The sequence below is a fragment of the Eubalaena glacialis genome, chromosome 9 (assembly GCF_028564815.1).
Source record: "Eubalaena glacialis isolate mEubGla1 chromosome 9, mEubGla1.1.hap2.+ XY, whole genome shotgun sequence".
NCBI lineage: Eukaryota > Metazoa > Chordata > Mammalia > Artiodactyla > Balaenidae > Eubalaena > Eubalaena glacialis.
In genome coordinates, this window is record NC_083724.1 from 12,734,035 (window position 1) to 12,755,417 (window position 21,383).

The window sequence follows — 21,383 nt, forward strand, 5'->3', positions numbered from 1 at the left end:
TAAACTGACAACTTCAGTACAACGTGCTAATAATAAAGACACGTTCAAAGTGTTTTGAGAACAAAGAGGGAGGGAGTAACTCTGCCTGGAGGGGTCAGAGAAGGCTTCACAGAGGTGAAATTTAAATGAGGTTTCAAGGAGGATGAGAATATTATCAGGCCGGCTGGAGGAGGAAGGTCGTTCAAGGTGGAAGGAACGGCACGTGAAAGCCGCCTTCACATGATGAGAAAGATCCTTTTACTGCTTTTCTCCCTGCTCCACCTGTCTGTCTCTTTTCTTCTTGCCGCTCCCCCCTCCCCACTCCCAAGCTGTTGTCTCTCAGGCTTTCTCGGTTCAAGAGGAAATTTTTCTTTTTGGAAAGTTTAATAAACTTCCGTTCAGCCTGTACTGAGTCATGACAAAGGTGTGTTTCACACTTAAACAAACGTCTCAGATGTTATTTTTTGCACTTGAAGAACAAGCTATTTTTAAAGAAATCCAAACTCACTGGGACTCAGCAAGGACGATTTCTGTGACCTGTTTTTAAGAAGTGAGCTTTGGAAAGGAACATAGTGGCCAGCGGTGGCAGCATCAGAGGACCTCCTGGCAATTCTTTCCTTTAAATGTTTCAGTGAGCCAGTGAGTAGTTTCACCTTACTAAGGTGCTCATTTTATCTTGGCTATCTGGTCTTCTGGAAAAGTCTCAGGGAGTATGCAACAATTATTGAATAACAGAATGAGGGGAGATGAGGCCACCACCCTCTTAGAGGTAGTGGTGGGGAGAGATGGAGAGAAGAGGGTGGATTTGAGAGAAGTTTAAACAGAGCAAGGAACAAGGGGCAAGGCCATTTCCCCATGCTTTGGAAGTGTCACTGTACTCAGATCTGTACTGGTAGCCTGTCGTGGCCGTCAGTTTCTTCCCTCTTTGAACATGCATACAACCCTCCCCCACCATGGAGTCTATACCTCCACCCACCTTGAATCTGGTCAGGCCTGTGACTACTGTGATCCATTGAACACAGGGAAAGTGACGCTGGGCCAGTCCTGGGACTAGCTTTAAAAGCAACTGCTGTGAGAAGCTTGAGACATATGAAGAGGCTACATATAGGTAGTCCAGTTAACAATTCAGTTGAGCTCCCTAGCCAACAGCATGAGTGCACCATCTTGGACTTTGAGCCCCATTGAACCTTCAGATGAATCCAGCCCCAGCTGACCTCTGACTGCAACTGCATGAGAGACCCCAAGTGAGAACCACTCAGTTAAGCCCAGTCAACCTACAGGGCCATGAGAGATAATAATTACCAATATGTTTTATTCCATGATAGACATATTTTAAAATAGCAACACTAATATCATTACTAACAATAAGATTATTGAGAGGAATTTAAGATTTGTTATTGGTTTTTTCCCTTTATCCTTAGAATATATCTCATGGAAGATGTATGGTTGAAAGTACTTTGTTTTAAGGTCAATTGGGGTAATTCTTTTCTTTATCTGGGCATGTTAGCAACCTCATATAAAGTTATGTTCATGTTTTGGCTTGTTTTTCATTTTAGGGATTATTTAAAAATTTATATCACTTAATGATTTAAATATTTACATGAATCATTTATGAGATTTCAAAGTCAAAGCTATCTAACAAGGCTCATTCAGAGAAGCCTCACTTCCAATCCTTTCCCCTCTACTCTGTTCTCTTTCGTCCCTGTAAAACTCCATTTATTTTTTATTTTTAAAAATTTATTTATTTATTTATTTATGGCTGTGTTGGGTCTTCGTTGCTGCACGCGGGCTTTCTCTAGTTGTGGCGAGCGGGGGCTACTCTTCGTTGTAGTGCGCGGGCTTCTCATTGTCGTGGCTTCTCTTGTTGCGGAGCACGGGCTCTAGGCACGCGGGCTTCAGTAGTTGTGGCACGCGGGCTCAGTAGTTGTGGCTCGCGGGCTCAGTAGTTGTGGCTCGCGGGCTCAGTAGTTGTGGCTCGCGGGCTCTAGAGCACAGGCTCAGTAGTCGTGGCGCACGGGCTTAGTTGCTCCGCGGCATGTGGAATCTTCCCGGATCAGGGCTCGAACCCATGTCCCCTGCATTGGCAGGCGGATTCTTAACCACTGCGCCACCAGGGAAGTCCCAGAACTGCTTTTAAAGCTTGGTTTCTCACCCTTGGCACCACGACATTTTGGGCTGGATTATCCTTTGTTATGGGGGCCGGAGCCTATCCTGTGTATTGTGGGATATTTAGCAACATTCTTGGATCCTACCCACTAGATGCCAGTTGTTATAACAACCAAAAAATGTCTCCAGACATTGCTAAATGTCCTAAAGGAGGGGTTGGGGGGATGGGGAGGGAATTACACCTAGCTGAGAATCTCTGTTTTAAGGGAAACGATTTCTTGCTGGCTTGAAAATTTGACCTCTAGTCTAAGATATCTGCATTTAATGTTAAACTCATCATTTTAGGCAATACCTTTGCACCAACATGAGCACTAAATTTGGGGCATCAGGAATCATTTACAGGATGGCTGTCCCAGTGATCCAGAATATGCTTTTATTATTATTATTTGTAGATTATATTTGAAGCCAAGACACGCATTTAGAAACTTCTCTTAGAACTTGTGGACCCTAAAAATGTGTCCATTCAGAGATCCAGACAGCTCAGTGCTTTCCCTGGTTTGCAAAGTACACGGGTTGGGTGATTTCTTACGGCCTTCCTGCTGTCTGAAAGTATTCTTGTTCTAAAAGTCTAGAAACTTGCTTTTCAAACTGGGGTGGACAGCACAGTGATTGAGGACAGCAAGTTGAATCCCAGGTCTTCATCAGCTCTGTGACATAGTGCAGGTTACTTACTTTCCGGGAGCCTTAAATTAAGATGAAAATTGTGCCTACTTTATAGGATAGTTGCAAGGACTAAAGACATAATGCATGTTAAGTGCTTAATGTACTGCCTGGCATATAGTAAGTGCTTAATAAATGTTGGCTGTTAGTATAATTACCATCAGGGCTAGATGGTGATGTGCCAGGGAATATTCAGAGCCACCTGATAGATAAGGAACATCTTCCTAGAGTGTGAATTTCTTTTTGAAGTGTTGGAAAAATGGGCTTTGAATTTTTCTCCTAAAGGGAAGTAATTTAAAATGTTATTTTCATGTTAAAACAAACATGGGAATAAAAAGTGAAATGTGCATGAATTTAAAAGATAAAATGTGAGACTTCAAAGAAATTTTATGCTTGAGGCTGATGAATTTGGGCTTCATCCTCAAACCTCCAGGGAGGCTGTCTTTCCCTCCTTTGGTGGGAAAGTTTCAGCAGTAGATGTGGGCTGTTTTGCATCTTTCACTGATATAAGCATCAGGGATATTAGAAGACATTCTGTAAGACGTGGGGACTTTCTGACCAGGAATCACTGGTATCTTCATGTCTTCTTTGAGGTTTGTTACCTGAGGAAGGGGACTGGGAAAATTTGCTGCGCACACATTCAGTAAATATTTAAGTGACTACTCTATGCCTGGCACTATTCTAAGGCATACAAAGAGAACAAATCAAAGAAACATTCTACCCCTGTGAAACCTTCAGTCTACTGGTCATTCAATATCAATAGCTATCATAGCCTCAACAAGAGAGCTGAAATGGGGAACAGTAGGGGCAATAAGTTTGGGTTTTAGGGGAAAGATCCATCACTTATGGACAGTTGAGTAGCATGTGAGACATCCAAATAGAGATCCTGAATAGGCTGTTGAATGAGAGTCTAGAGCCATAGTTCTCACTTGGAGCTTTTAGACATTTGTGGTGGAGTTTGGGTAGGCATAATGGCATTTATTGGGGGGAAGCTCAGAATGCTAGATGCCCTGCAATGTATGGACAATTACACATCTTGAATTTTTGTATTGATTTTTTTTTTTTTTTTTTTTTGGTGCACTGCGGCATGTGGGATCTTAGTTCCCTGACCAGGGATCGAACCCGTGCCCCCTGCAGTGGATGCGTGGAGTCCTAACCACTGGACCACCAGGGAATTCCCTGCATCATGATTTTTTGAATGTCACACTGAACATTTACATAGGTGAAAGTCCTGTGTACAATTATCTGAGCCTAACAACTAACTCCCTTTTTCAAACAGAGTATATTCTAGCATGATTTTAATATTCCAGGGAGGCAAATACTATGCAAAGTGAATGAAGATTACACCATTGTTGTGTTCAGACTCTACCAAGAGTTATTCACCATTTCAGAAAACCGTGTCAGCAATGGCAATTTTGCTGTGATAGTCGAGTCTCCTCCAATTGACACCTGAAGCTGTTGATTTTGGGTCAGTTGTTCTCAAACTACAAGGTGCATGTGATCACCTGGGGATCTAGTTTCTTTTCTTCTTCTTTTTTTTAAGAATAGAAGAGACTGTTTGGATAATAATGGAAGGAATCCAGGAGAGAAGGAGAGGCTGACCACAGCAGAGAGGGGCACATTAAGGCATGAAGTTCCTTAGAGGGTAGGTAAGGAGGGCGTCCAGACGCAGGGGAAGGACCTGGCCTTGGTTGAGAAGAGCCCGTTTTTGTAAAAGGAGGGAAGGAGGAGAGAATGGCTGGAGATACATGTAGATTTAGAAACATGATGGCACAAAGTTGAGAGATGTCACATCCCCTAGGTCCCACCCCACCCCCCCCCCCCGACCTAGGGCACAACTAGCCACCTTTCTGTCTTCAGCTTCTTTCTATAGAACTGGCCTATGGTGGGGAAATGAAGAAGAGGGAGACCAGACTGACCTGTACCTCCCAGGGCAAGTGCTTTGGAAAATAATATACAAGTTAGATATTACTATTACTACGAATATATTATTATTGTTCCTCTAGGTCAGCCCTGACCGATAGGACTTTCTACAATGATGGAAAAGTTTTATATCAGAGCCATTCAATATGGGAGCCACTAGCCACATGTAGCTATGGAGCACTTAAAATATATCTAATGCAGGAGAGAAATTGAATATTAAATTATTGGCTATTGTATTGGATAGTGCGGCTCCATGTGTTTTCTGCCTCTGTCTCAATGTGGTCCTTCAAATATGAGCGCCCTCTCTAGAGGCTAGTGTCCTTTGGGACCAAGAGCACTGGGCTAGGAGTCAGACCAGAGTCTAATTTCAGCTGTGCCCTTCTTTCCTGGCCTGGTGACTTGGGGCAATTCACTTCCTTCTCTGGGCCTCGATGTCCTCTGTTTTCTTCTCTTCCATGGGGAGATGAGAGGGTCAAATGAGCTAAGAATGTGAAAGCACCAGGAACTGTGAAGGGCTGCACATCGCTCAGGCAGGGCAGCCGATCCACCTCCCTTTCTTAGGTGCCTTCTGGAAGAATAGCACAGCGCTATGCCAAGGATATGCTCCAAAGACGCCTCCTCAGAGGACCCTACTTCTCCCCTCCCCTCCCCATTGCCCGGAGGCTCCCCTCTCTGCGGGCCATTCAGTGTTATTATTTGATTAAAGTACGTCTCTCTCCCACTGGCCTTGAGCCCCATGAGGGTAGGGCTGGGTAGCTGTTTGCTTGCTTTTGTGTTCCTAGGGACTAGCACATAGTAGGTTCCCAGTATATATTTGCGCAGCCAATGGATGAAACAAGAAGTGCTAGTATTTGAACTTAGGTGTGACATCAAAGCTCACTGAGCTCTAGAACTTTACAACATCTATTACCTTCCCCTGTTTATAACAGTGAAAATACTGGAAAAGACCCAAATACCCAACATAGAGATTTGGTTTAATGAAATCATTCTTAAGATACAACATTATGCCAAAGAGTATTCAGTGACACAAAGAGAGGTGTAATTACTTTATATTAAGTGAAAAAAAACCCCAGAAGGTATACTATAATCTCACTTCATAAAAGTTATATATTTTTATACATAGGAAAAGCTTGGAACAACAGATACAAATATTAACAGTGATTACTATCACCGGGTGGGCTTAGGAGGTGATACTTTTATTCTTTTTTTTTTTCCTAAAACATCTATTTGATTAAAAAATGTACCTAGTATAGCTAGAAAAGCAAAAATAGAGCGACAGAGTAGACTAGTCATTGCCTGTGGCTAAGGGTGGGAATGCGGATTAACAGTAAATGGGAATGAAGGGTTTATGGGGAATCTAAAATGATCTGAAACTGATTTATATTGACGTTGCACCACTTGGTAAAGTTACTAAAAATCCCTGATTTGTATACCTGAGATGCATGAATTTTATGTGTAAATATACCTCAGTAAAATTTTTAAAATGTGCTTTATGTATAATGTATATGTACTCTTAAGAAATTAAAACAATGCAGAAGTATTTAGTCCCCCAACTCCACGCCCAATTCTACTTTCCAGGCATAACAGTAGTAACTGCTGTTTAATCCTTTCCAACCTTTTTCTATGCAGAATACAAGTATACATACACATTATAAGTACATAATTTTCTGCAATCTTCTTCTTTCTCTGGACATACATTATAGGACATGGAAAACTTAAAAGTAGCTGCCTTGGAAGGTGGGATTAGGGGTAAAGGGAGTGGAGGGGGGACAGGAAGGAAGAGGCATACTTGAAAAATTTTACTTTCTTTACTGTGGTTTCATTTGCATGTTTTTGTCAGGAATGTTTGGAATTCTAAATCCAATAAAGATATTGGAATAAGAGAAAACAGAAACAGACTCACAGACACAGAAAACAAACTTTTGGTTACTAAAGGGGAGGGGAGAAGGGAGGGATAAATTGGGAGTATAGGTTTAACAGATACATACTACCATATATAAAATAGATAAACAACAAGGATTTACTGTATAGCACAGGGAACTACATTCAATATCTTGTAATAAATTACAACAAAAAAGAATTAATCACTTTGCTGTACACCTGAACCTAACATAATATTGTAAATCAGCTATACTTCAACTAAAAAAGATATTGGAGGGGACTTCCCTGGTGGTCCAGTGGCTAAAACTCCGCGCTCCCAATGCAGGGGCCCGGGTTTGATCCCTGGTCAGGGAACTAGATCCCACATGCCACAACTAAGACTTCGCATGTCGCAATGAAGATCCCGCACACAGCAACGAAGATCCTGCCTGCCGCAGCTAAGACCAGGCACAGCCAAATAAATAAATAAATATTTTGAAAAATATTGGACTAAGAGATACCATTAAATGCTTAACGCTGTCCAATCCTCCTATTTAAAAAAAATTTAAAATTTTACCAAGTGCCAAGCACCATACTTAGTGCCTGAGATATATTTCTCATTGGATCCTTAGGACAACCTTTTGCAGATTGTTAGGTATGAAATATTATTATCTCACTTGACCCCAGACTTTTTTAGTGCAGCTTGTCTCTCCTCCCCCAACAGACTCATGTCCTTCCTGCAAAGCCCAGCTTTAATGATCTCATCTCATGTCCTTCCTACCCGATGAAGGTAGAGAGATGACGCTGTCCTCAAGGTACTTACAGTCCAGGGAGGTGACAGACAGCAAAAAAACTACAATCTAGTGTTATAAGAATTCATGGTTTCATGGGGCTACGTGCAAAGCAGAGGGAGTTTAGGCAATGTGTTGAAGGCAGCCAAGGAGTTCTGCAGAGAATACATTCTGAGCTGACTGATAAGAACACCAAGGAGTTTTTCAGGAGGATAAAGAAAGGTATGGTGGTTGGAGGTGGGGAGAGGGTATAGAAAAGGATTTGGGGCCTAGCACTGGACTCAGGAGGCTCAGAAGTGCCATACTATGTCAACCACAGTTCTCAAGTTCAGTGTAACTGGAGGGTCAAGTTGGCCTGAAGGAGGGGGCAAAGGCAAGGGTGTGTAACTTGAAACTTAAGGCCAGATCGTCAAAGCCCTTTTTTAAAAAAAAATGTAATTAATTAATTAATTAATTAATATATTTATTTATGGCTGCATTGGGTCTTCGTTGCTGCGCGTGGGCTTTCTCTAGTTGCAGTGCGCAGGCTTCTCATTGTGGTGGCTTCTTTTGTTGTGGAGCACAGGCTCTAGGTGTGTGGGCTTCAGTAGCTGTGGCGTGTGGACTCAGTAGTTGTGGCGCATGGGCTTTGTTGCTCTGCATCATGTGGGATCTTCCCAGACCAGGGCTCTAACCCGTGTCCCTCGCATTGGCAGGCAGATTCTTAACCACTGAGCCACCAGGGAAGCCCATCAAAGCCTTTTAAGTTGAGTTAGGGTGTTTACACTTTACCCTGTGAATGAAGCAAAGCTGTTAAAATATTTGAGCCTACTATGTTAGAAAGATGGAAAGGCCCTGGATGGAGCCGCTGTGGGAGATCCCTCCCGTACCCCCAGCTCTCCAAGCCTTGGCTCTGTGTGGTCAGGTCATTTCCACCCTAGGCTGGGAATTCCTTTAAGGTAAGGACCTGTCTCATTCACCGGTGCATCCCAGCCCCCAGTACAGCCCCTGTCATGCATGAGGTACTCAGTAGTAGGGGCCCACCTCGCTGGCAGAATTCTGGGTACCAAGAAGGTGCCGGCTAGTGAACTTAAGTAAAAAGCAAACCTTCATTTCTTCCCCAGCACAGGCTGGGCAGGGGTTCAGCCAAAGTCTGACCTAACTCTAAGGAGGTCAGAGAGGTCCTGGCCCCAACTCAGTCCCAGGGAGGTCCATGAAGAGTGGGAGAAGGAGAGGCACTGGCCTCCCCCTCCTCCACCTGGAGAGGCATTATGGCACCTACTCCGTTTGCGTAACTGCTTGAGTTGGCGGATACCGAGCACTGGGGCGCTGGGCGGGAAAGGCCGGCTCGCCCCGGCGGCGGCCGGGAGCCGCTCCCAGATTCGGAAGTTACGAAGTTTCCGTGCATTTCGCTCGCCTCCCTGCGCAGCTCGTCCCCGCTCCGCAGCAGTTACGCCGCTAGCGCAGCGGGGCTCAGGTGCTGCAGCAGGAGGGGGCCTGGCGCTGGGAGGAAGGCGGGGACGCAGTTTACGTAAGCGTCCGCTCGCAGGTGCATGCGGCCGCCACCAGCGTGTGCTCCCTGCGCGCTCCCAGGTGCGCAGTTGGCGCAGGCGGTGGCGCGACACGGCGGCGCCGGGCGCTGGCAGGCGCTCTCAGGTGCGGCAGAGCGCGCGTGGAGGGGGCGCGCGGCGAGCGAGGGGGCGGGCTTTCCGTTTCCCAGCAGCCGCGGGGCCCGCCCCCCGGCCCGGCCAATGGGCGCGCTCGGAGGCGTCACGTGCTCGCTGCCGCCGCCGCCGCCGCCGCCGCCGCCGCCGAAGGGGAGACCGGAGCCGCGAGCGCCACCAGGGCAGCAACCGCCGCAGCCGCCGCCGCTGGGCTGAGGAGTCGGAGACGCAGGCGGACGAGGTGGCGGCGGCGGCGGAGCGGGAGCGGGGACCGGGCGCGGGCAGAGCGCGGCGGCGCGGGTAGGCTGCGGCGGAGGGGCAGGCGCCTGCGCGGCTGGCCGTCCCGGGCGGGCGGCGGTTAAGGCGGCGGTTGAGGCGGTTGGCGGTGCCGGCCCGGGCCCCGCATTGTTTGTTGTGCGTCCTTAGCAGCGGCGGCGGTGGCGGCAGCGGCGGCCGGGGCGGAGAGCAGGGAGCAATCCCGGCCCCCGTGGCTCCGGCATTGTGGCGGCCGCCGCCGCCGCCGCAGCAGTTGCGGTGCCCCGGCCGCTTCGGGCAAGGGCAGCGGGCAGCCTTCCTCACCTTCGGGGGGCACAGCGTCCCGGCCCCGAGCGAAGGGAGGGCGTGGGCAGTGTGGGGGGACCCGGCACCGGGGGCTCTGGGTGGGATGGAGGGCGAAGGGTTCTGGGCAGGTGTTGGAGGACGTTGGGGGCAGGGGCTGGGGGAGAGGCTGCGCGGGGGCGGGCGGAGGGTGTGGGCAGATTTGGGGGAGAAGGAAGGGTGAGGGATCCGGCCCAGTGGAGGCTGAGGGCCTTCGGGCAGGTTCTGGGGACCCATGGGGGCCGGGTCGAGCGCGGAAGGGCTGGAGGGCAGTCGGGCGAGTGGGGGGCAGCCCGTGGGGGTTCGGGAGGGTGTGAGGGAGGCTTGGGGAGGGCAGGGGCGAGTGTGATGGGAATGGAAGGAGAAGACTGGGGACTCGAGGGAGTCGCGGAAGAGACGATGTCCCGGCCAGGGCTGCGTGCGAGGGGCAGGGACTGGGGGCAAGATAATCAGGAAGACCGCGGACAAATGTGAAGGGAAATGCGGAGGTGTCCGGCTCGGGGGCAGTGTGGCAGGGTGAGCCTGGAAAGGGTTGGGGGGGGAAGGAGGGTGTCGGGGGGGGTCTCTGGAGTGATGGTGAGGTGTTCAGGCAGGAGGTGCGGCCCAGAGACTTCAAGAGACCTGTGAGAGGTGTGAGGGCAGTGTCTGGCCAGGAGGGAGGCAGGAGGGTGTTGAGCCTGGATAGATAGGCCCTGCCAGGGGAAAGCATGTGAGGGCAGAAGGCAGGTAGCTCTCTGGTAGCCGTGCTCAGGGGAGATGAGTAGAGGGTAGAAGGGGGAGGGCGTTTGGAGCAGGGTCTGAGTTTGAGGGGTTTGACAGAGAAGTGGGGACAGTGGGAGAGAGTGTTGGGGATGGAGAGGAGATGTCTGGGCAGGAGATGCCGGGGCATTTAGCGAAGAACAGGACAAGTGAGTGAAATAATGGAAGGTGTTCTTTTTTTTTTTTTTTTTGGGCCATGCCACATGGCATATGGGATCTTAGTTCCCCCACCAGGGATCAGACCCGTGTCCCCTGCATTGCAAGTGTGGAGTCTTACCCCCTGGACCACCAGGGAAGTCCCTGGAGGGTGTTCTTGAAGGAAGTATGGATGAAGATGGGGGAGCAGCGAGAGAGGGGACTTTGGGGTTGGGGAGACCTTGGAGGGGGCAGATGGAGTGGAGTGTGTGTGAGGTGAAGGGCCAGAGGTGCGGGGGAAGGGAGATGTTCTTGGAGTGGCAGGTGAGGCGGGGAGGGGGAGCAGATGGAAGGAAATGTTTCTGGGGCAGGACGTGTGGAGGGAAGCTGGGGACAAGGAAAGAGAGGTGGGTGGAGTGTGTGGGAGGGAAATCAGTAGAGGGGATGCAGTAGGGAATAGGTTTGAAGACAAGTATGCAATATGTGCAGGGAGGGAAGCATGGGTTTGGGGGGCTAGATTTTGTCTGGTAAAGGGAAGGGGGTAGGTAGGGAACAAAGGGAAGGAAAGGGGGAAGACAGGATATCTTTGGGTAGAGGATGTGGAAGAATGCGTAGTGCCTGTAGTGGGGTAACGAAAGGGTAAGGTGGGGATGTGCGTGGACACGTCTGTTACTAGAAAGGGGTAGGTTGTATATTGGATTGGGGCAATGGTGGGGGAAGTAGGAGGCCCAGGTTTAGAGCAGGAAGTGAGCATTCAGGCAGGAGAGAATTAGGAAATCAGGTTGCTTTAAAAGAGTATGGAAAGAGCGGGGTCCTGAAGTGTGGAGACAGGTGGGAAAACTTGGGGTCTTGAGAGATTAAAAGGGCCACAGTTTTTTAGGTCACTGTAAGTATATAGAAGGACGGAGTGTAGAAGTTGGAAAAAAAAAAGAAACTAAAGAGGAGGGGATTAAATTCTGACCTTCAGAGGAACTGGAGAGTGTGTGGGGTTGTGTGTGTGGATCCTGGAATGATGGTACTGGAAAATGGAGAACATTAAGACCTTTACCATATATGAAAGTTCATGCTTCTAGGATCAGAGAGATCGTGAAGCCTGATTTTAGTTCCAGAACCCAGTGAATGGGGAAGGGATAAGGGAGAGCTGAGTACACACTCCCAAATTGGAAGTTGTGTGGTGGAGTATCATCCTAGCGCATTGGCCAGATGAGTGGGCAAATAGAAGAGCCATACAGAGTCAAGAGGAGTACACCAGGAGTGAACAGAAACAGAATTGCAGCAGGTGCAGGGCAGATGTCTTTGTGAAGATACTGCAAGGGAGCAGGGCCCAGCGTGTTTGAGGGCTGTGTATCAGAGGGAGGAAGGGATACCTTGGTGCAGTGTCTCAGATAACCTGGTGCTTTCTGGGTAATAGGGCAGTTTTCAGGCATTTGAGTGATGTAATATCTGAGTCCCATGCTAGAGGCAGACAGAGGTAATGTACATTCAGCTTCTGAAAGTGTTAAGAATGGAGCTTTATGGCTCTTCAAGGTGCAGATAACAGATCCTTTGTTGTCAGCTTTTATCCCCAAATAGTTCATGTAAAATTTAGTTAGAGGCTTTTGGATTTTCTGGTATTTTAATTTAAGTTGGGGAGTGCAGTGTTAGCTTTATTTAGGAAAGACTGGGGGTTGTGTGGACATATGAAATAACCTTTAGGGGTTTGAGCACAGACATTTCAGCAGGTCTCATTCAGTGTTCTGTGGCTTGTGTTAGATTCTTTGGGATTTGGAAGGATTAAGGAAACTGCTTTGAGACTGCCTCGGTAAGCAGGGTTTTCTCCAATCTTGGAAAACGATTTCCCTTTTGACAGTTGAAAATTCAGTCTTGTCAGATTTTGCAAAAAAAATAATTTCATAATGTTGCAGAGATAACTTCAATTATTGCTTTGTGGGCTTCATGTATTGTATAATGTGGTACCTAGTATGATCTCAAATAAAAGGTCCTCTTTGGTACCTTGGGAAGCTTTCTGGGTTGATTAGTTTTCTTCTTTTGTCCATTTAGGAAGTATCTAAATTGTAAGTTTGAATAATGCAGCCATTGTAAGTTCAAATAATAAGTTTGAGTGGAAGTGGGAATCTTGCCTAAACATAATGAGGGCTGAGCAGAACACCACATTTTAAGTAATCTGTATCTAAATATAAATATTTAAAAAATAAACTGGAAGCTAATCATTTTTAAAATTCAAATTTGAAGTGTATACTGAAGCATATCATGAAGGCAGCAAAGTAACGCTCTAAAGACATTGCTATAAGATTTTATTTTTGGAGGGCAAAGTTTTAAAAATATAAATGGCTTTGATTGAAACTCTTAGCAGTATTTTGAGATTTGATATATGTGTTGAATATAATTATAAGGATCATGCTTGACCCCTTTGGCTTCCTGGCAGAGAATTTGAGCAGTCAGATATAAGATGAATAGAGTGACCTTTGAAAATTCTCTCCCATATAACTATTGTTTCCTCCTTGTATTTTTAAAGTCCATTGTGTTGGTTCATTTCATTGATTTGGGGCAAGCAGTACTTTCTTGTTCAGAATACTCAATTCTGGCATAGTGTTCTGATTATATGTATTGTTCCGTGAAGTTCTATGGTTTGGGATAATTTGTAGGCACTTTAAAATATTACGAACCAAGGAAAGCAGGTTGTTTAGACTTTGTAGGCTAAATAATTGGGTCTGGTTTTATTTTCACTGGTGACTTGCTGGACAAGATACTTAATCCCTTTGTGCTTGTTTCTCCTCCAGAAACCTGACTCTTTATCTATCTCCCATGAGAATTGAGATGGTTTATATAAAACAAGTTTAAACCTTTCAGGAAGATTAGGACTATGTAAATAGGGGTAATAGATATTATTTCTTTGGTTCTTTTTTTCCTTTTAGCCTGGTCAAATAATAATTAGTACTTCAGAGTTTGGCATTAGGTAGGTTAATTTGTAATGAGAAACTTGGATAGAGATGAAACTTCTGTGAATATCAGAGATATCTGCAAATTGAAGTTTGTTCATTCTTTACTCTACTGTCTACATATCTTTCCTGGCTCATTTCTGCAGCTGAGTGTTGGTGCTGATTTGAATTCTTGAGTCAAGCAGAAACTTGTGAGAGACATTCTGAGTTCTAAGCATGACTTTCCAGAGACAGAGTACTTTTCTCACTCAGTGAATTCAATTTTTAAATCAGGAATAATAAATATAATACATTTCCCTATGTTTTTTGCAGAAAATTGATTAATTCTGAGTGACTTGAACAGAAACATGGAGCTATCCCTTCTAGTGGCATTGAGCCTCCTTTTTCAGATTTATTGCATACTTTTTCCTTTTTTAAGTTTTAGTTAGCAAATAATTACCTATCCATTTCACATTTCCAAGCCCATTGACAGGTTATGCTCTATTTGAGGGGAAATGATTTTCATTTTATTTTTATTTATTTATTTTTAAAATTTATTTGTTTATTTTTGGCTGCATTGGGTCTTCGTTGCTGCACGCGGGCTTTCTCTAGTTGCAGCGAGTGGGGGCTACTCTTCGTTGCGGTGCGAGGGCTTCTCATTTTGGTGGCTTCTGTTGTTGCGGAGCACGGGCTCTAGGCGCGTGGGCTTCAGTAGTTGTGGCACATGGGCTCAGTAGTTGTGGCTCACGGCCTCTTGAGCTCAGGCTCAGTAGTTGTGACGCATGGGCTTAGTTGCTCTGCGGCATGTGGGGATCTTCCTGGACCAGGGCTCGAACCCATGTCCCCTGCATTGGCAGGCAGATTCTTAACCACTGCGCCACCAGAGAAGTCCCAGGAATGATTTTTAAATGTTTATTTAATGTTGTGTTTGGTTTATTAGTTGTAAAAAGCCTCCAGATCTGGTCCTGATTGACATTGCAAAAATGTAAATAGTAAGTTGATTTATTAGGCATTAATTTGCTTGAGCTTGGTAATACCCAGCCCTGATAGTCTTTCTATGCTAGCCGATCTATTCTTAATAGTTTACTCTCTTTTATAACATGTTTGGACACCATTACCCATCTTACTGCTCTTCTGCTTTCATTTGTTTTGCATAGACCCTTTTATTGGAAAATTGGTTGTTTTTAAAATTCTGTTCAGGTGTAGAAAAACTTTCTTACAGGTAATTATGAGAGGCTTCATAATTCAGTTTAATTTTAGAAAACTGTTTATTGAGAGATGTAAGTTAAATTTATACGTCAGTTAAAACAGAAAGGAATAAAGTAATGAGACCAGATTAATGGTGAGCTGAATATTTAAATGGTTTGAGCCTGAAAGATCTGCAAATCTTTAACTTTTAGGTCTTGCATTAAATAGTGAGGTGACCAAATGACCTGATCTCTCACCTTCATGTCTTTTATTTCTTGTCCTGAGGGTCCTTTAAGTGTATCATTTTTGAGAAGTATGGTGTCTGTCTCAACAATATGTGTGTTGTGGAGTGAATGAAGCAGTCCTAAATTTTAGTTATTTGATATTCAAATTCTCTTAACTTCTGACATAACTAACACTATGTAGAACATCTGCTTTCTTTAGTTAACTTTAGCACAACTCAAAAGGGTGCAGTTGATTATATCAATAACAAAATCGCAGCTTTGCGTTGGGTGACTTCATGGTTCATTTCCATTTGAAAAGTGAGAATTCTGCAGCACGTTGTGTGACAAATTCTAAGGCATTTCTGGGTCATGGATAAGATGTAGTTTCTTACTGCACCTGCAGAATTTCCTGTTCTTTGCAGTTTTCCAGGTGCCAGGGCTTTTCATGATATCCAGTTGGTTAGATCAGCATTTTGTTTATGAGTTGAATTTAACGATATTAATACCATTAACCTAAACCACAAAGTAATTGTCCTAAATACTCTATTTAGATTTTTATTTATTTTTTTATGATGCTTACCTGTTTTGTCAGTTTACGTCAGCAAACATGTGCTGGCTTTAGGCTCAAAGGCATGTTTTGTGCCAGACCTGAGATTTCTTAGTAGGGCTCAATAATATTGTGGTTTTTTTTAAATTTATTTATTTATTTTATTTATTTATTTTTGGCTGCGTTGGCTCTTCCTTGCTGCGTGTGTGCTTCCTCCAGTTGCGGCGAACGGGGGCTACTCTTAGTTGCAGTGTGTGGGCTTCTCATTGCAGTGGCTTCTCTTGTTGCGGAGCACGGGCTCTAGGCATGCGGGCGGCCGTAGTTGTGGCTCGCGGGCTCTGGAGCACAGGCTCAGTAGTTGTGGCGCACGGGCTTCGTTGCTCCGCGGCGTGTGGGAACTTCCTGGACCAGGGCTTGAACCCTTGTCACCTGCATTGGCAGGCGGATTCTTAACCACTGCGCCACCAGGGAAGCCCAATAATATTGTTTTGAGTAAAGAACAAGTCCTTCCCTAGATAGATTGGCCCTTAATGTGAAAATGGAGTCCGTAACTTTGGTTACCTGTGTTCAGTCAGCCTAACTGAAAATCAGTACATTTTAAGACAGCTGGGTAGTGTTTTGTTTCTAAAAGGTAAGATGAAGGCAGTTCATTCTTTTTTTTAAAAATTATTTATTTATTTATTTAGTTTTGGCTGCGTTGGGTCTTCGTTGCTGCGCGTGGGCTTTCTCTAGTTGTGGCGAGCGGTAGCTACTCTTCGTTGCGATGTGCAGGCTTCTCATTGCAGTGGCTTCTCATTGTTGCGGAGCGCGGGCTCTAGGCGCGCGGGCTTCAGTAGTTGTGGCGCGCAGGCTCAGTAGTTGTGGTGCGAGGGCTTGGTTGCTCCGTGGCATGTGGGATCTTCCCGGACCAGGGCTCGAACCCGTGTGTCCTGCATTAGCAGGCGGATTCTTAACCACTCCGCCACCAGGGAAGTCCCAAGGCAGTTCATTCTTATGATGTTTATAATTCCAAGTAAGTCTGAAACTCCTCAAACATTGCATCTAATCATGCAGTGATTAGGCTTTTATAGAGCTTAGGCAACCTACATTTTAACCTAATGGAACTATTGGATACTGGGTGGCTCTTGACTTAACTCTGGACAGCTCAGTTTTAGTTAGCAAAGTTAATGAACTAGAGGGAAAAGGTGTTGCAATTTTGGTAGTGTAGGTTAGCAGCTGGAGAGAATAAACATGTGGTGCCCTTGGTATACATATTTTCGGTTGTTTTTGTTTTTAAAAATGTATTTATTTACTTATTTGGCTGCATTGGGCCCTAGTTGTGGCACGTGGGATCTTTGTTGCAGCACGCAGGATCTTCGTTGGGACATGCGGGATCTTTCATTGTGGCGCGCGGGCTCTTTTTTGTGGCGTGGGCTTCTCTCTAGTGGCGTGTGCTTCTCTCTAGTGGCGTGTGGGCTCTGTAGTTTGCGGCGCTCGGGCTCAGTAGTTGCCACACGTGGGCTTAGTTGCCCCATGGCATGTGGCATCTTAGTTCGCCAACCAGGGCTCGAACCCGCGTCCCCTGCATTGGAAGGCGGATTCTTAACCACTGGAGCACCAGGGAAGTCCCTTTTGGTTGTTTTTAAAGTAAGCTATAAATACGCTTATAATGTGAAGTTTAGCATGGGAGGACAGATATCAAAAATAGTAGTGATGAGGCTTTTTAAAAGATGGTATCTTAAAAATAAGTATCAACTGTGATGCTTTCTGATAAGCCAGCTTTGTGGTAAATGTTGTGGAGTTACACAAAATTGGCTTTTGAAATTGGTCAGTATTGTTTAGTAGTGTCATTTATTTTTAGAGCTCAGGGTTCACATACCTGGACTTTGGTCCCTATGATAGTTGTGTAGGTGAACAGCAGAGTATTACATTTGAAGAAGTGGAGGCACAAAGAGTTGACCCTAGAGCAGAGATAAGCAGGCTTTCAGAACACCCTTTCAGAAGTTGTATATCAAATTCCTGATAGTCCCCAAATTTGGCAAGGAAGGTTGATGGCTGGGGAAATTTGAAACCTGCCTCCTGCCTCTTTTAGTCAAGCACCTGAGTACAAGTCTTTTTAAGGCTACCTGGAATAATGCTTGTCTTTCTTAGGAAACTCAGGGTCCTAGGATTATGCAGTAGCAATGAATCTGAGGGAAAGGGCTAGCACTTGGGTGAACTCTCCTTATAGGTATGCCCAGAGGTGACCCTGGTGCAACATCGATTGCTGTATTGGGTAGTAGAAGAATGTTTTTGACACAAAAAGACTTGGCTCAGAGGTCTGATCCTGCTATTTACTAGTCATAGATCTCTTTCCTCGTGTATAAAATTGGAATAAGACCCCTCATTTACAGATTTATAGTGAGGATTAAAGAAGATAAGAAAATTGTTTGTAAGCTGTGAAGCACATAACTTTTTTTGAAAGGAGGTTTGAGCAGAAATTAAGGACAGGCTTTGAAGTAATGAGCAATTTAACTCAGAGGACCTGGATTTTTTTTTTTTTTCTTTTTTAATCATGGCATTTTCAGATGTACATAAAAGGGAACAGTACGGTGAACGTCCATGTACCCATCATGTAGCTTCAACAGTTACCAGCATCTTGTTGCTCTTGTCTCATCTGTCCCTCATTCACAATTTTTGTTGTTGTTTTTGCTGGAGTATTTACAGCAGATCTTAGACATCATACGCTTTCATCCATAAATACTTCAGTGTGTATTTCTAACAGAGAAGAACCTCAAAAAAAACCCCACAAAACTATTTTAACCCTCTAAATTAACAATAATTCCTTATCTAATACTTAGAAGGAGCTGAATTTGAAACATAGCTCTACCACTCACCAGCTTTGTGTGTTAATCAAATTACTAGCTCTCTCTGAGCTTCTGGTTCCTTATCTGTAACATAAAGATAATACCTCATGAAGTTATTTTGAGCTTAAATGAAATAACGTATAAAATGCCTAACATGAAGTTTCTCAGTAAATGGCCCAGCCTCTCTCTCTTCTGAGCCTCCTATGGCATGTGAATTAGAATTATGGGTTGCCCTCCTCCCTTCTTGAATATCCCAAAGAATAACAGTACTCTGAAATTATTGCCCACTAACCTAGTGAAATTTCTCGTCATTGAGCTATTTGACTTTTCTGGTGAAATTCTGTTAGCAGTTGAAATCATGTCTGTTCTTCCTTCTTTCGTGCAACATCATTATTCTCCTGTCTACAGGCTCATTCCAGTCAGCATATATATGCTATTATTTAATCTATTATTTTTTTGAATGACCTTTTCTTGACCACACTGTCTCTTCTAGCTACAACCCAATTTCTCAACTTCTTGAAAAAGTTGTTTCTACTCATCTACAGTTTTCCTGTCCTCTCCTGAACCTACTGCAGTGAGACTTTAACTCCATCACCGTACTGAAACTGCTGTTGTCAAAACTACCAAGTTTAATTCTTACTTGATCTTTTAGCAGCATTTGGTGCAGTAGATGCCTCCTTCCTTGAAATACCTTATGCTCTGCTTTCTAGGACACCACACTCTGCTGGTTTTCCTTCTACCTCCTTGGCTTCTTCTCAGTCTCCTTTGTTGGTTCTTCCTCATAACTCCTGCCTCTTAATATTGGACTGCCCCATGGGATCTCTGCTCTTTATTCTCATTCTCTTGGTGATCTCATTCAACCTCACGACTTTAAATACCATATATGTGCTGATGACTCCCAAATTTTTATCTGAAACTGCAGGTTACTGCCTATTTTGATACCTCCACTTACATATTTCATTGGCATCTCAGACTGAACTTGTCCTAAATCAGACTCCCTATTTCCTCTGCCCCTCTTGTCGTCTTCCACATCTTAGTAAATAGCAATTTCCTCCGTCTTTTCAGTTGCTCAGGCCAAAACTTGGAGTCATCCTTGACTCTCTTCCTCTCACGCACATCTGACCCACCAGGAAATCTTGCCAGTCCTTTCTTCAGAATATATCCAGACTCTGACCGCTTTTCATCACCTCTACTGAGTTAAGTCTACATCAGCTCCTCTGAATTACTGCAGTAGCTCTTTTTGCTTTTGCCCCCTTATAGTCTGCTTGCAATACCGTAGCAAGAATGATCCTTTTAAAAATGTAAGTCAGGTTTTGTCTCCTTCTGGTCAGAACCCTCAGTGATTCCCCATCTTTTTCAGAGTAAAAGGTCAAGTCCTATCAAGGCTGTAAGTGATCGGATCCCTTCTTTCCTCTTTGTTTGTTTGTTTATTTATTTATGGCTGCATTGGGTCTTCGTTGCTGCGCGTGGGCTTTCTCTAGTTGTGGTGAGCGACGGCTTCTCATTGTGGTGGCTTCTCTTGTTGTGGAGCACGGACTCTAGGCACGCGGGCTTCAGTAGTTGTGGTGCACGGGCTTACTTGCTTTGCGGCATGTGGGATCTTCCCGGACCAGGGATCGAACCTGTGTTCCCAGCATTGGCAGGCGGATTCTTAACCATTGCGCCGCCACGGAAGTCCCCCTTCTTTCCTCTCTGACCTATTACTTTTCTTTTTGCTTACTCCATTCTGGCCACAATGGCCTTCTTCTTGTTCCTTTAACGTGCCAGGCATATTCCTGTCTCAGGTCCTTTGCATTTGCTGTTTGCCCTGCCTAGAATGCTGTTTCTCAGATATATGCGTGGCTCCATCCTTTTCAGGTCTTTGTGCATATCTCCCCTTTCCAGTGAGGCCTTCCCTTCCCACTCTGTTAAAATGGCAGTTCGTCCATTTCTGGCCCTCCCTAGCCTCCTTTTCCCAGCCTCTTTTTCTGCATACCACTTAAACCATTTAACTTATAGTATATTTTGCTTGCTTATTTTGTTTATTGCCTTTTCCCCTTCACTAGTGTATAAGCTCCATAAAGGCAAGGATTAATGTTGGTTTTGTGTTCTGTAGATTCTAAAGCATCTAGAATAGTGCCTGGCACTAAGTAGGCACTTGAGTATTTGTTCAGTGAACTATTCTTTTATTAGTTGTAGTCTATTACTTTGGTAAAGGATATTATAGTTATAGTGTGTAGTTGGAATTCTGGTTTTTCCTATGGAATACTGTGCACCTTGACGTCTTTATGATGTATTTCTGATTCTTCTTCTGAATATCCTTTCTTGAGACTGCTAATAGGGTTTATTATTTATTCGTTATAATTTTGAGTACTTGTTATGTACTATGCTAGTTGCATTGGGGGATACAAAGATAAAACATAGACGCTGAACTTTAAGAGCTTACGGTCTATGAGGGGAGGTGATGGTATGATTTTGAGATATCTATAAAATTTTTTTTAAAGTAAGTACTTAAAATGGTCCAGAAATTTAGAAGAGCAAGGAATTATTTCTGCTAAGGGGAATAAGGGAGATACTTCAGAGAGGATGTGGTATGTGGTACCTGTGCTGAGTCACAGGAAGAAGTGGGATTAGATTATGAGGTAATGCAGAAGAGAATTCCATACGGAGGGAACTGTGTAGGCAAAATAAGAATGCTCAACATTTCTATGGAAAAGAACAAGTGGTTCACTTAATTAAAGATAAGGGAATATGAAGGGAATTGGTAGAGTGTAAGTTTGGAGTGGAATATTGGAGTCACTGATACAGGCCTTGAATGTAAGAATGAGGAATTCAGACTTTTTTCTGTCGACAGTGAGGCTTCAGTGAAAGGTTTTGATTGAGCAAGAGTGGAGGGATGACATTATTAGAGCTACCTTTATGAATTTGACAACTTTATGTGAAAAGAGGCTGGAACACATATACTGATTAAGACCAGATGATTATTGTTCTGATAGAAAGAAAATCAGGAATCTTTTTGCAAAGGATGTGCATCTGTGGCTTTATGCCTTCATTTTGATACAACTAATGGCAGAAAAGAAGTAAGATTCAATTCTGAATCTATTATTGAGGTCTGAATCTAGATAATTGATTTGGGAAACTTCTGATAAGTCATCCAAACTTTTCTTTTGATTTGTAAGTGGCTCCACT

The 21,383-nt window shown here is 44.6% G+C and overlaps 1 protein-coding gene across 4 annotated transcripts in view; it reads left to right on the forward strand.

Annotated features, from left to right (window-relative positions):
* The window catches only part of STRBP (spermatid perinuclear RNA binding protein), a 183,727-nt gene that overhangs the window by 30,215 nt on the left and 132,129 nt on the right, over positions 1 to 21,383 (forward strand). The window contains exon 1 of one of the 4 annotated variants that reach the window (XM_061199960.1): positions 9,152 to 9,322. The exons of 1 other annotated variant lie outside the window; for it this stretch is intronic. The gene's annotated coding sequence lies outside the window, so the exon portion shown is untranslated. Of the gene's footprint in view, positions 1 to 9,151; positions 9,323 to 21,383 lie in introns of those variants that run through there. 2 more of the 4 variants (XM_061199956.1, XM_061199957.1) reach the window with 2 other exon arrangements.